Source organism: Condylura cristata, unplaced genomic scaffold, assembly GCF_000260355.1.
Source record: "Condylura cristata isolate star-nosed mole 26May11 unplaced genomic scaffold, ConCri1.0 scaffold00011, whole genome shotgun sequence".
Classification (NCBI taxonomy): domain Eukaryota; kingdom Metazoa; phylum Chordata; class Mammalia; order Eulipotyphla; family Talpidae; genus Condylura; species Condylura cristata.
This window is the reverse complement of record NW_004567112.1, coordinates 46,977,819-46,989,921: the sequence shown is the minus strand read 5'-3', so window position 1 is coordinate 46,989,921 and position 12,103 is coordinate 46,977,819. Positions and strand designations below refer to the sequence as shown.

The 12,103-nt window shown below is 35.9% G+C and overlaps 2 long non-coding RNA genes across 2 annotated transcripts in view; one reads left to right on the top strand and one right to left on the bottom strand.

Moving 5' to 3' along the window:
* LOC105853514 overlaps positions 1–12,103 on the bottom strand; it is a 317,640-nt gene that overhangs the window by 173,917 nt on the left and 131,620 nt on the right. The window lies entirely within an intron of this gene.
* Positions 410–10,883, top strand: LOC105853515. The gene is made up of 3 exons (XR_001145362.1): positions 410–499; positions 784–834; positions 10,854–10,883. It is a non-coding gene; the product is annotated as an uncharacterized LOC105853515 (long non-coding RNA).

Here is a 12,103-nt window from a genome sequence, read left to right as displayed (position 1 = left end):
GCTTATTGAGATATATTATGAGTTGGAAGAGAAAAAGGAGTATCTTAACAAGGAAAAAGAAAATAAACTATGGTTTAGACACTGATAAATTGGAACTGTCCAAACTGGGAAAAGATGTGATTGGCTGATAAGAACTCTGGAGTGAAATTTTATGGTTATGTCTTTAAAAAAACATGTAAATTGGCAAACACACACCAATTGGACCATGCTGGCTTCAGCAAGAACACACTGTCCCTCTTACTTAACAGAAGGCTGCCCTTACTCAAAGGCCTCCAGTGAGCCATGCCAGCATTCTTTGGCTTTAGCCATGAGGGAGACTGGAGGGACAGTGGAGCTGGGAAAAGAGCTTTCAAATGAAAAGAATCTGCTCTGTAGAGAAAAAGGAGCCAGAGTCATAGACAATGAACCTGGTGGAGTTCTGCTATGCTTTCCATTGTAGCAAGAGGCTTTCTGGCAAAAATTGAGAAGAATTTATATAAATGCTCTTTAGGATGCAGAGGTAGGTATCTGGCCCAGAGAAGGAAGAGGTTGGAAAAGTGATTAAAGCAGGGACAGAGAAGTTCACAGATTATGAAGACATCAGAGTAGCAGGGGTGTTACGAGGTTTTCTAGTCTGATGCATTTTTTATACAAATGCGGCATGAAGGGAGACCTCAAGTAATTTGCTTAGGATCATACAATGGAATGTTATCAGGGTGGGGTATTACCATATAGAGTTTCTGACTCAAGTGATTGTTACAGGGTATTGCAAAAGTGACTGATTCTTTCCCTCTCTATCTGTAGCCAGAGAAACACCTGCTGACTAAGAAGAGCAGAGCAAATAGCCAACTACAGGTCTGTAAAAAAAATAGTAATGGATAGTTTTCTAAGCCTCTTAGTTTGGGTATGGTTTATTTGAAAAATTCTTGTGACAATATGTATCTGGATGGTAGCACTGTGAAACCTAAGTTGTGGAGAAGAAAGAGAAGAAGCAAGGTAATTCCTAGTTTCAATCCTGAAATTTCTATTATCTGGGAATAACAGGCCCATTAGAATATGAGACTAGTACTGGCTACAGAATTCCCAGAAAAATCTCCTCAATCTGCCATTGTGGCATTATGCTCCCTAAATGCCAGATCATCCCAAAGCCTTGTGTAATCACACCCAGGAGTTATAATAATGCTGGAAATCTTCCAATTCTTATTTACAGATAAGGAAACAGAGTCCAGACAGTTAAGGCAAATTAGTCATGTAATTTGCAGGACACAGCAAAAAATCAAAACGTGAAGTCTGTTTTTTAAAAATCAAAAATGTTAAGAATATGACAGCAGAGTAATAGTAAACCAAGTGCAGGGCCCTTCTAAATGTTCTTAGAAATTCCTTCTAAGTAGGTGCTTCAGCAAGTGGATAGGATTGGGTAGGATGTATGTATAGAAGTCAGCCTAGAGCTGAGTAATTGGTCCAAACACACCCTTTCATGTCCTCTGGCTTACCTCCTACTAAAAAATGTAATGCAGTATATTTGTTAAAGCGAACAGCTAATTAATATGTAGAGCAAGAATCTAAGGCCTGTAGTTCTTACTCCAGCGACTCTTTTTTTCCTGTATTTTATGGAAGATTGACAGAAAACCTGAATTAGAAACAATATGGATGACTTAGCAGGTTGACTAAAGGAGAAGAATTTACAATTTTTCACAGAATATGCTGAAGCATAGGAGTTTGGATTCAAGTAAACTTTGAATTTAGAATTCTTACATCAAGTATTTTCTGTGTCCAATTATACCTTTATGTCATAAAGGTACAATTTTTCTTTATGGAAGTAGATTACAGTTTATTATAGTAAATTCCATGAATTATCTGTTTATCTACCCAATTCTATCTTGTTTTTTTTTTTTTCTTTGTCCTTTCCCTTTTAAGTAGAAAACTCTCAGAAGGTAACTAAACAAGAAGTTAATATTTTTAAATTATTTCTCTTAATTTTGCTTTAGTTATTTTGAACATTGTTTTCTGTGATTATACAACAAAATTAAGTTTCTGGGAATCTTTACTTCTGCAGTAAACCCGTTTCCATTTTTTGATTTTATATTTAACTTAAAATGAAAATAGATGCTCCTCTTTAGGATTTTTAAGTTTTTTTTGTTGTTGTTGTTTTTGTTGTTTGTTTTTTCTTACTGGTTTATTGTGGGAAATTTAAAAAAGCTCCTTAGGTAGGGAGAAGAATGTGTGGGTTAAAAACTTTTTCTTTTAGAAAAACACAAGGTTCCTGTGACCTCCTTTTTAAAAAGACAATGAAACTGACAAGGCGAGATCTTAGATGACAAAGTTAAAGGCATCACTAAGGGCAAAAGCCAGAGATGAGAAACAGGAGTGAGAACACACATAAAAGCTAGAGGCAATGTTATGAGGAACAGAGCAGAGTTTCTTTTTGCATCAAAGGTCAAGCTAACTGAACATTAATGCTTGATGCCAGGCAGAGTTCCTGCTGTGTAGAGGCAGATTGCTTTCTGAATTAACATGGGTTCTTCCTACTGTAAGGGTCACTAGCTGAGTCACCAAAGACACATATCAGTACGGTGACTTGCATCATTCCTCCTGGCCTTGTCTGCAGCTGCAAATGAAGGTCAGGTTTCCAGTATTCCCTCCCGACTTCTCCTCCCTCAAAAATCACCATCCAGGGAGTATATATGCTTAATGACCTCTAAATGAATTAATGTCTAATTTAATTCGGAAGAGTGAGTCTTGGTTCTACTTTAGTTTATTTGGGTTCTTACTGAACAGAATATATATATTTTTAAATTCAGGTAATATTTGTTTATAATATTGTTTGTGTTTCAGAAGTACAGGCTCCACTTCAGATTTTGTTACCAAACTGCACCAACTACAAAAGCTCCCCCAGTCTACTACCATAGTCTATTTTTCTCCTTCCTCACTTGGTTCTCACTCCTCCCCTTCCTTCCTCCCAACAGAACTGGTAACCTCAGTTCTACTGTCAGCTTTTCTGTGTTTGTTATTAGTTTGGCTTCATCTGACCTTTTGTTTGGGTTTTCTATATTCTGTTTATCAGTGATACAATCTGGTATTTGTCTTTCTTCTTCTGAATCAGAATAAATTTTTACACCTGAATGGAAATACCAAATTGGCAAAGATTATATTATCAAAGGAAAAGGTTTTTTGATAGTTTCTAGAATAAGTATGGCAGCGGTCAGGACTGGTCAAAGAACCCTAGGTTATAATAATTATGACCTAGCTCTGGTTATTACCTGTTGGGCATGGTTTTTCTTTTGCTCCTTGTTGTTTCTATTTAATCTATCTCTCCTCTTTTTTTACTTTTCTCCCTTACACCTTCCTGATCCTTCTTTAATTTTTTTCAAAGTCACATTGGCTGAGAAATCTTTCAGCAGGCTTCCTTTAGAGGCAAAATCAAACTGATACTTTCTGTTCTTAAGCTGAAAGCTATATAAGCCTTTATCTGCTTAGCTTTTGTTTAGCCTTTTTTTTTTTTTAGCCTTTCTTTTTTATTCATTCTTCACTTCCCAAACACCAGGCACACTTAATTGCTTTCTCTGCCTCTTTCTTGCTTCCTTTCTTTTGACCCTGAAAGACAAAATGCTGATAAGATCCTTTCCTTTGCCTCATTAAAAAATTGCCATAAAATTTATAGGTGGCTTAGGCTGGCCATCACTAATCTACTTGATTTAGTTACTGCCAAGAAATGTTTTATGATTACACATTGATTTATTTACAAGCTCAACAAAGTCCTTGGTGTTAGGAGACTGATTAGGTCTTCTGATTTGGAAAATAGAGGGGTTGTTTGTACTTCCCTGCACAGAATGAACTTGTGTTACTTCATAGTAGAAGCACACTTTATAGTAGAAGATAAAATATCCAAGTTTTAATATGTAATATCAAATAATTGTGTTGTTGTATAGAAAATGTATACAATTCTATGACAACACAGGAAATTTTCCCAAGCATTAGTTTTCAAAGGGCCATTAGTTTCAGGAGGCCATTAGCATGCTGGAAATTGAAAACAAATTGCCTTGGTGATGTTGCAATTGTCTATTAGTAGAGATTTTTTGAAAATTTGAATGTGATTAATTCAGTTGATAAAGCAAGAGTGATTTAAAGGATGATGTAATATCTACAGTCTTGAGTATGCTATTGAAAGGACTGATCAAGGCAGAGATGATTAAAATGTTTGACACATTAGAATTGTGTTGACTTTTCAGTTCTATATTTGAAATAGTGAAAGTGACCTCTTCGTCTTACAACCCCAGGTATCATGTTGGATATGACATGAATTTAGGGTGATTAATCGTACGCAAATTTTTTCATCCTGAGAAAAATAGTATGATTACCTGAAACAGATCCACTGAGAAGCACTGTGATGCATGTTTTCAAAAAGAAATCTCAACTATATCTTTCAGAAGTTAATCCAGACTAAGGTGCCCTTAATGACTGAGTAATTCACTATCAAAGAAGGAATCTTATGTCAAGGGATGGTTGTATTTTTCTGCTATTGTTAGTCACTTCCCAACTTGCTAAGCCAGGTTTGGGTCTGAAGTGCTGTCAATAGAGAATGCCTATGACTGTACTACTGATCACTGCATACCCTTGATGAGGCCAGCACTATTTTATGGGGAGTTGCTAATGGAAAAGAGTTTGGTGGTAAAAGTGGATGAATGAAGACTCTTTTTTAAGGCATAGTAAACACACCATACACAGGAACCACAAGAAAGAGAGATCATATCATGGAAGACATGTCACAGCATGATTAGAAAAGTGCTACTGGATAATTCAGAAAGTGTGGCTGCATGAAGCAAGCATAAACTTGTGTCTCACATGCCTACGTCTCCACATGATGCTACATTAAAAAGCACTGTCCAGAAACCAAAGTAATTTCAGCTGAAAGTTAATGGTTACTTTGAGCTCTTAAAGATCATGAAAGTAGCTTCAATTTTTAATCCACAGTAAAACACTTCAAAACTCCCTTTGCTTTCTTCTCATTTTCTCAGAAAGTAAAGCTGCTCTAAAGACACCCAAAATGCTTTTTTCTCATTTAACGTGTAGCTTTTCATCTCCTACGTTACTTCCTCAGCTTTCATTTTGCAAGCTATTCAGCTTCCTGGATTTTTTGTTGTTGCTGTTGTTACATTTTTTTTTTTTTTTTGTCTAATGTGGTTCTGGATTATGCTTATTCTTATAAAAGGTTATTAACAAATATGGCAAAAAAAATTCAGCCCATCAAGCAAGAGGAAGAGAAGAATTGGAATTTTTATAAGCTAGGGTGGGAGAGTGAAATTGTCAAATTACTACAAGATTACAGTTAAGCTTTCTTGTTCCTACTACAATCTACAATTAAAAACCAACATTTATTAGTAGTTCCCCTCACTTAGCTCCACATTCTACTCATTTTGCTACCTGTTTATTGCATTACTGATATCAGAACAACACTAATATTCTTATAAATTTGTAATATCATTCTAAAAATAAGTATACTAGTAGAGAGTGGCTGAATAACTTGTCCTAGGTTATACTGCTGGTAGATGGCAGACCTAGAAAACTAGACATTTCTCTGTCTCAATCTCTTTCCAAATTCTCTGGTTTTATATATTTATATATATATATATATATATATATATATATATATATATATATGTATGTATGTATGTATGTATGTATGTATGTATAGTCTGAATACTTTTTCCTTTTTTTAAAGATTTATTTATTTATGCTTATAGAACTGGGTTACAGGTCAGAGGTGTGGTGGATAAGAGGATTTGCCAAAGACAGAGTGGGGAGCAGAACAGGCAGATCACTGAAATACATTGCTGAGGGGAGCAGTGGGCGAGACAAGAGGGGTCCGCTGGCCATGTGGGTCATCCTCCTGGCGGGGGATCTAACTCATGCTGTAGTGGCTTTGGAGAGCTTCATATTGTGGTGCTTCAACCTGTTGCGCCACCAGGGAGAGCTCCCAAATCCTCTGTTTCAATAATCACGAACTTAAGTACTGTCATTCTCTGACACTGAAGGTTATACTGAGAATGAAGCAACCATTTAAACATAATGTCATTTGTTTATATGTAATAAATACAGTTTAACTCATTTTTTTATCTTTTTGAATTTTTAGCCAAATGTACCATTTTGTACCCACATCTGAATTAACATACTAGTCACCAAATGTAGGCTACCTGTCTACAAATTAGAACTAGAACTTCCCAACTAAAAATCTATAAATGTTTGTGATTTGCAGAGAAAATCTAAGTTTTAAATTTCCCTGCCCCCTCCCTCACAATAGTTACTGTTTTCCAAGAAAGTTTGTGGCCCAAATTTATAGTCTGGAGTCTGTTCCCTCAGAGTAGTTCATCTCTGGTCTTTCTCATCATTGTATTTGGAGGAAGAATTAGAAGAGAGATTAGGAGTTGAGCTCCTAGGTCATGAGTGGGACATAGAGAGTACATAGTGAAATTCAAATGCAACCAACAACTACACTGTCTAATATACAACCTCAAAAAATTTCTTTATATTAAATCTCTAATGTTTTTAATAAAAATTCCTTTTAATATGTTTCTTTGTTAGTTTTATATCCTGATTGAAAATGAAATGTACTGCTTCTGCTGATACTTGTCATTATTCCTCAGAAGTCAGGTCTTAAATCAACACTTCCCATTTGTCTCTCTTGGCAGATGCCCTTTTACCTGGAGTATATCTTGAGTCAATCACTTTAATTTTCAGTGTCTGGAATCAGTGTTAACTCACCACTTGGTGGTGAGTCTTGGTATCGGTTGCCTTTCATGCTTTTTTGTTGGTCCTTTCTATTAAAACTAAAGTGCAGACAAATACCAGGTTTCACTTCTATGTGGAATATAACAAAACAAAGCACAAGACAAAACATAATCTAGATAGCTGAACCAGAAGTAAGATTACCTGATAGTGAGGCTAGTGGTGGGGAGCAAAGTAGAGATGGGGGCCCAATGGTAAAGAATTATGGATCCTTTGGTGGTGGGCAAGATGTGATAACATACATTTAATAGTTGTGAACCTCAATCTGTAAATCATGAACATTGTAATAAACCATTTTTTCTTTAAAAACAAGCAAATGAAAGTGCTTTAAAGTTATCTAAAGCAGGGAACTCTCTGGTGGTGCAACGGGTTAAGTACAGTACTATGAAGCCACTGCAGCAAGAGTTCAATCCCTGGCCAGGGAGGTGACCCACATGGTGTCACGTCTCCTGACCCACCCGCTGCTCTTCTCAGCAGTGTACTTTAGTATATCTGCCTGTTCTTCTCCCAACTGTATCTCTGCACCCCCTGCACCTCTGGCCTATACTCTATTACTATATGTATAAATAATTCCATGAAGCTGAATAAACCTGACATTTGGATGCCTATCCCTTTTGAGTTAAAGCAAACACCAATGTTACTTTTCCAATTTCTTAGCCCTATTATATATATATATATATATATATACTGGAATTATTACAAGAGATTTATATATTCCTTAGGGAAAATAAATACATCTTAGACATACATGTAGTATTCATTTTTCACATCTAAATAGTTGCTGTTGTAATAAGTATGACATACTATTTTATAATGTACCATTTGTGATATATATTTGTGTGCACATATATTTATATATACTATATATACTTATTTTAACAATAATAGCTATGTGCAAGTATATATGTAAGCACATATATCAATGTATGCAAGAGATCCAGTTGCTATTATGAGACATTTATAAACTCTTACATTAGAAGGAGTTTTCCTTTGTTAACAGCTGGTAATCACTAAGCTAAATAGTGGTGGTTCCCATGAGGTCAGCAAAATGAGAAGAAATATGAAAGGGGACAGAAATATGAAGGCATATCTACTTAAATAGATCTCTAACCAAAGAGATTAGTTTTTGTCAGGAAATTGGCTGACGCATCCTTGATTTACCCAGGAGCTATGGAAAACGACTGCTTGATTTAGCATGGGTGTTAAAGTATCCTGTGTCAGCAAACTCACAGGAAGAACTTGTCATTTCTACTGTTTTTTTTTTTTTTTTTTTCCGTCTCGGCTTAAATATGGCACAACACTCAGGTACTCTAGTGTGTCATAATATCTTGACATTTTCCCTGAGAAAAAAATCATAGATTATGAGTCAATGCACAGAGTGTGAATAATAGACTATATCTCTGAGTCTGAAATTTCTGCTTCTAGTTGGTGATCAAAAGGGCATAGCACTTAAGTTGTTTTGCCAGTTTTTACCTGCCTCAACTTCATCTCTCTTTTTTTTTGGTGACAGAATCTCAGTGTTTTTTTTAGGGAATGGTCCATACACACAGATGGGCACATGCCCTTGGATCTGCTCTCAAAAGATTTGTTGGTTATCGAAAAGAAGTTGAATTCATCTCTGGATGAAGTTTTGAACTTAGTTAGAATTAGTCTGGTGCTGATTATGGTCACCTATGTCATCACAGAAAGAGCCTACTTGAGAACAAAGAAACACAGGTGAAATCTCACCAGAAAACAGAAGAGTCTAAAAATATCATTTTGAGTTATGAATCAAACAAGTTGCCTTTGTTGCTTACATGTTTGAGTTACGGAATTGTCACTGGCACATTAAAGAAAACTGATTAATGCAAGGTTGTCCTGAAGCTTCTGATAGAATTTACTAGCTTCTTCAAACTGTTTCTTTCCACATTCCTGGTCAGGGTGCCACAGCCATGTCCCATTATGGATGCTCTCAGTGTGCAGCAGAAGGACTTTTTTTGTCTGGCACACCTGCTGATTTCTAGAGGTGAAACAATCACAGCCATAATGAGGAGGTCACAAAATAGGTGGAGACAGCAGATACCCTGTAGTTCTCCTGGAAAACTTTACTGTTAGACATGGTGAAAAGTGACCTCAAAGTAGAGGGTTCTAAGATACAAACTTGAGGCATTCTTTACAACTGAAAATAAATAGTAAGTGATGCAACAAAGTATAAAAAGATTGTCGATAAAGATACCTCGTAGCTTGGCTGGAGAGTCTAAGAGGGAAGACTATAATAAGTATAGCTTTATGAAGATGGGGTATTTTGATGCGGAACCTTTGATTTTTCTTCCATTTCTTTTTTCTGTGTTTTTCATCATTTTTGTTTCACCTATTGTGTTCTTTTCCAATATCATTCTTTGTCTAAAATTGGACTCACAGAAATGAGCTTGTAATAAGGGGACATGAGAATCCCTAAATTGATCTAATTTTGATTTTCTACTTTATTAATATTTCAGCATATGGAACATGCAGGAGGTATTTTAGCTCACTGGCCCTTCAACTTATTCATGCAGCTACTATTTAATTCTTTACATGGGAAATTTGAATATGCATCTAAAATTGACATTTCTATAGTGTAGAAAATTATTTTTATCTCATTAGAACTTGAGAAACCTTCATATATCATTCCAACATCCAGGGAAATGAAGAAAGTGGGGAGATTTGTATATATGGGAAACATGGTAATAATATTATGATCCATTTATAAGAAAGAGCGATTTCCTTGCCTTCAAATTGATCCTTGATTTTTATCTTCTTGTGATGCTTAATATATAATGAAATGAGATATTTGTTTCTTTATTATCTTTGAATAGAAATAAAATAATAAACTGTATAATAAAATGAACTATCCCCTCCCTCAAGTATATGCAGAAGCTCTTTAACACTTCAAGTAAATTGAACATTTACTATGTACCAATTATCTTATAAGTATTACCTCATTTGGTCTTTAGAACAATTTTCTAAGGCAGAAATAACTGGTCTTCTCATTTTATAAGGGAATAAGCTGAGAACTAGAGAAGCCAAACAATCTGTTCAAAGGATAGTTTGAGGTTTGTCTCAATCCAGAGACCATGCTCCCAACAGTTAGAGAGGGTAGGAAGAGGAACAATGTTCTACCATTATATCACAGATTATTATGGACCCCTGGATTCAGGGATTCATGGGGAGAAAACAAAATAAGTTCTCTTCCCATATTGCTGATTTGAGGTCATTGGGGGTAGCAGAAATAGACAAAGACTAGATGTTAGGGATGAGGTAGTTTTGTCCTGACATGATTTTTGATTCAGTGGGAGCCTTTGCAGTAATTTGCAGAGTTGCTAATGGCTTCTCTCCTTTACTGGTGGTCTGGCAATAGCTGAAGTCTAAGACACACTTGTTTCTCCACATCACCTCTTCATTGCTCCCTCACATTCTACACTCTAAACCACAGTGGATTTTAAGCACCTTGAGCTCATTCTCTCACTTCCATGCTTTACACATCCTGTCATAGCTGGCATATCACATCCCCTAAGTATAACTTATTCCTCCCCTCAGTATAACTGCTCAGGTCCAAATATAATGATAAATATACATTTTTTTTTCCATGAAACTTTCTGTGCTACTCCTGAAGTGATCCAATTTCATTTTGGTTAGGTACGTTTGACCATAATGTCTTGTTTACTTTTATCCCACTTACTGTGTTATAAGATAAAATCCCTATATACACTGATGGAGAATCCACTGAATAAATCCTTATTATGTGTTTGATGTTTGGTCTTTCCACTGGGCTAGAACCATTGTGAGGCAGAAACTAAGTATTTTGTTCACCACTGAATTCCTGTATGACTTTGAGGATACAACATTGTAACATATTGCTTGATAAGGGGAGAGGATGTCCTCTTAATGACTTATTACTTGGGGTATAATGCAATTTTTGTGAATTTTCTCATCATGTGCAATAAGAAAAAACAACCTATAGCAAGACCCAGTATACAATACATACAACTAAAAGGTAACTTTCACAGAAAATTTACATTTCCTATGTGAAGCATACTGACAACTGATTTTAACTTTTCTCTATTTTGTTAAAGAATACTGATCATGGGCCCTTCCTGGTGGCGCAGCAGGTTAAAGCACAGCACTGAGAAGCTAAAGCCACTTCAGCATGAGTTCGATCCCCACCTGCCCCGGAGGTGACCACATGGCGCGGCAGACCTCTCCTGACCTGCCCGCTGCTCCCCTCAGCAGTGTACTTCGTAGATCTGCCTGTTCTGCTCCCCACTCTGTCTCTGGTGAAGCCTCTCACCGCCCCTGAGCCTCTGGCCTGTACACCAGTTCTGTATGCACAAATAAATAAATGTTTAAAAAATAATAAAAAATAAAAATAAATTAAAAAATTAAAAAAAGAATACTGATCATAATCCATTAAACTAATCTCCTGTCTCTCCCAAGATGCTAAAGATCACATTGTAGTGCAGTCAGTAAGATGACTTACTGACTTTGATACATTGGTCCATTCCTGATCCAACCACTGTGGTATACTTGCAAAATAAGGATGATGTTAATAGCCCTTAGGGTGGTGTCAAGGAATGATGGGAATTTATTACAGAGTCTCACACAGAGAGAATCCTCTATAAATATTAGCCTCTAGCAGGCCCCAGATACTATATGTATGTGCTTCTTAGGCATGTCCCTTTTCCTCTGACATGTGCTATAATACAATACTAATCATCATCAATTTACAAAAATAAAAGTGAGGATTAGAGAGGTTAAATGCATAGTCCAAAGCTAAATGGTCAGTATATGCAGAACTAGTACTCAAATCTCATCTGTTTGACTTTGAGGACTATAGTTTTTCTAGTAAATATTGAGAAATGCCCAGAAAAACCTCACAAAAGTAATGGGATTTAAGGTGGGATTTAAAAGATGAATAAATGGTATAGAACCATTTACCAAATGCTATTGCATAATGTTGAGAAAGATATGCAGTATCTTCCCTTGACTCTGTCACTTACAAACAGCGATTATGTGCTCTTTTACTTAACTTTCTAAGCCTAGGTCTCCTCAGCTTTATACTGTTCATAACAACTTTGCAAAGTTTTTGTGAATAAATAAATTATACATAATGAATTTTCTATTGTGTGATATGTAGATACCAAAAAAATAGAAACTGTTTCTATTGGCTAGAATTTGCATAGAGTATGTGAATGAAATAATCTTTCACCCTGGGTATAATTAAATGTGTGGTTTGTAGGTTAACAGTAGATGCAATTTTCAACCATATTGGGAACATGGGTAAATATATACTGTACAAATGGATCTGATAAGTTTTATTATTCAT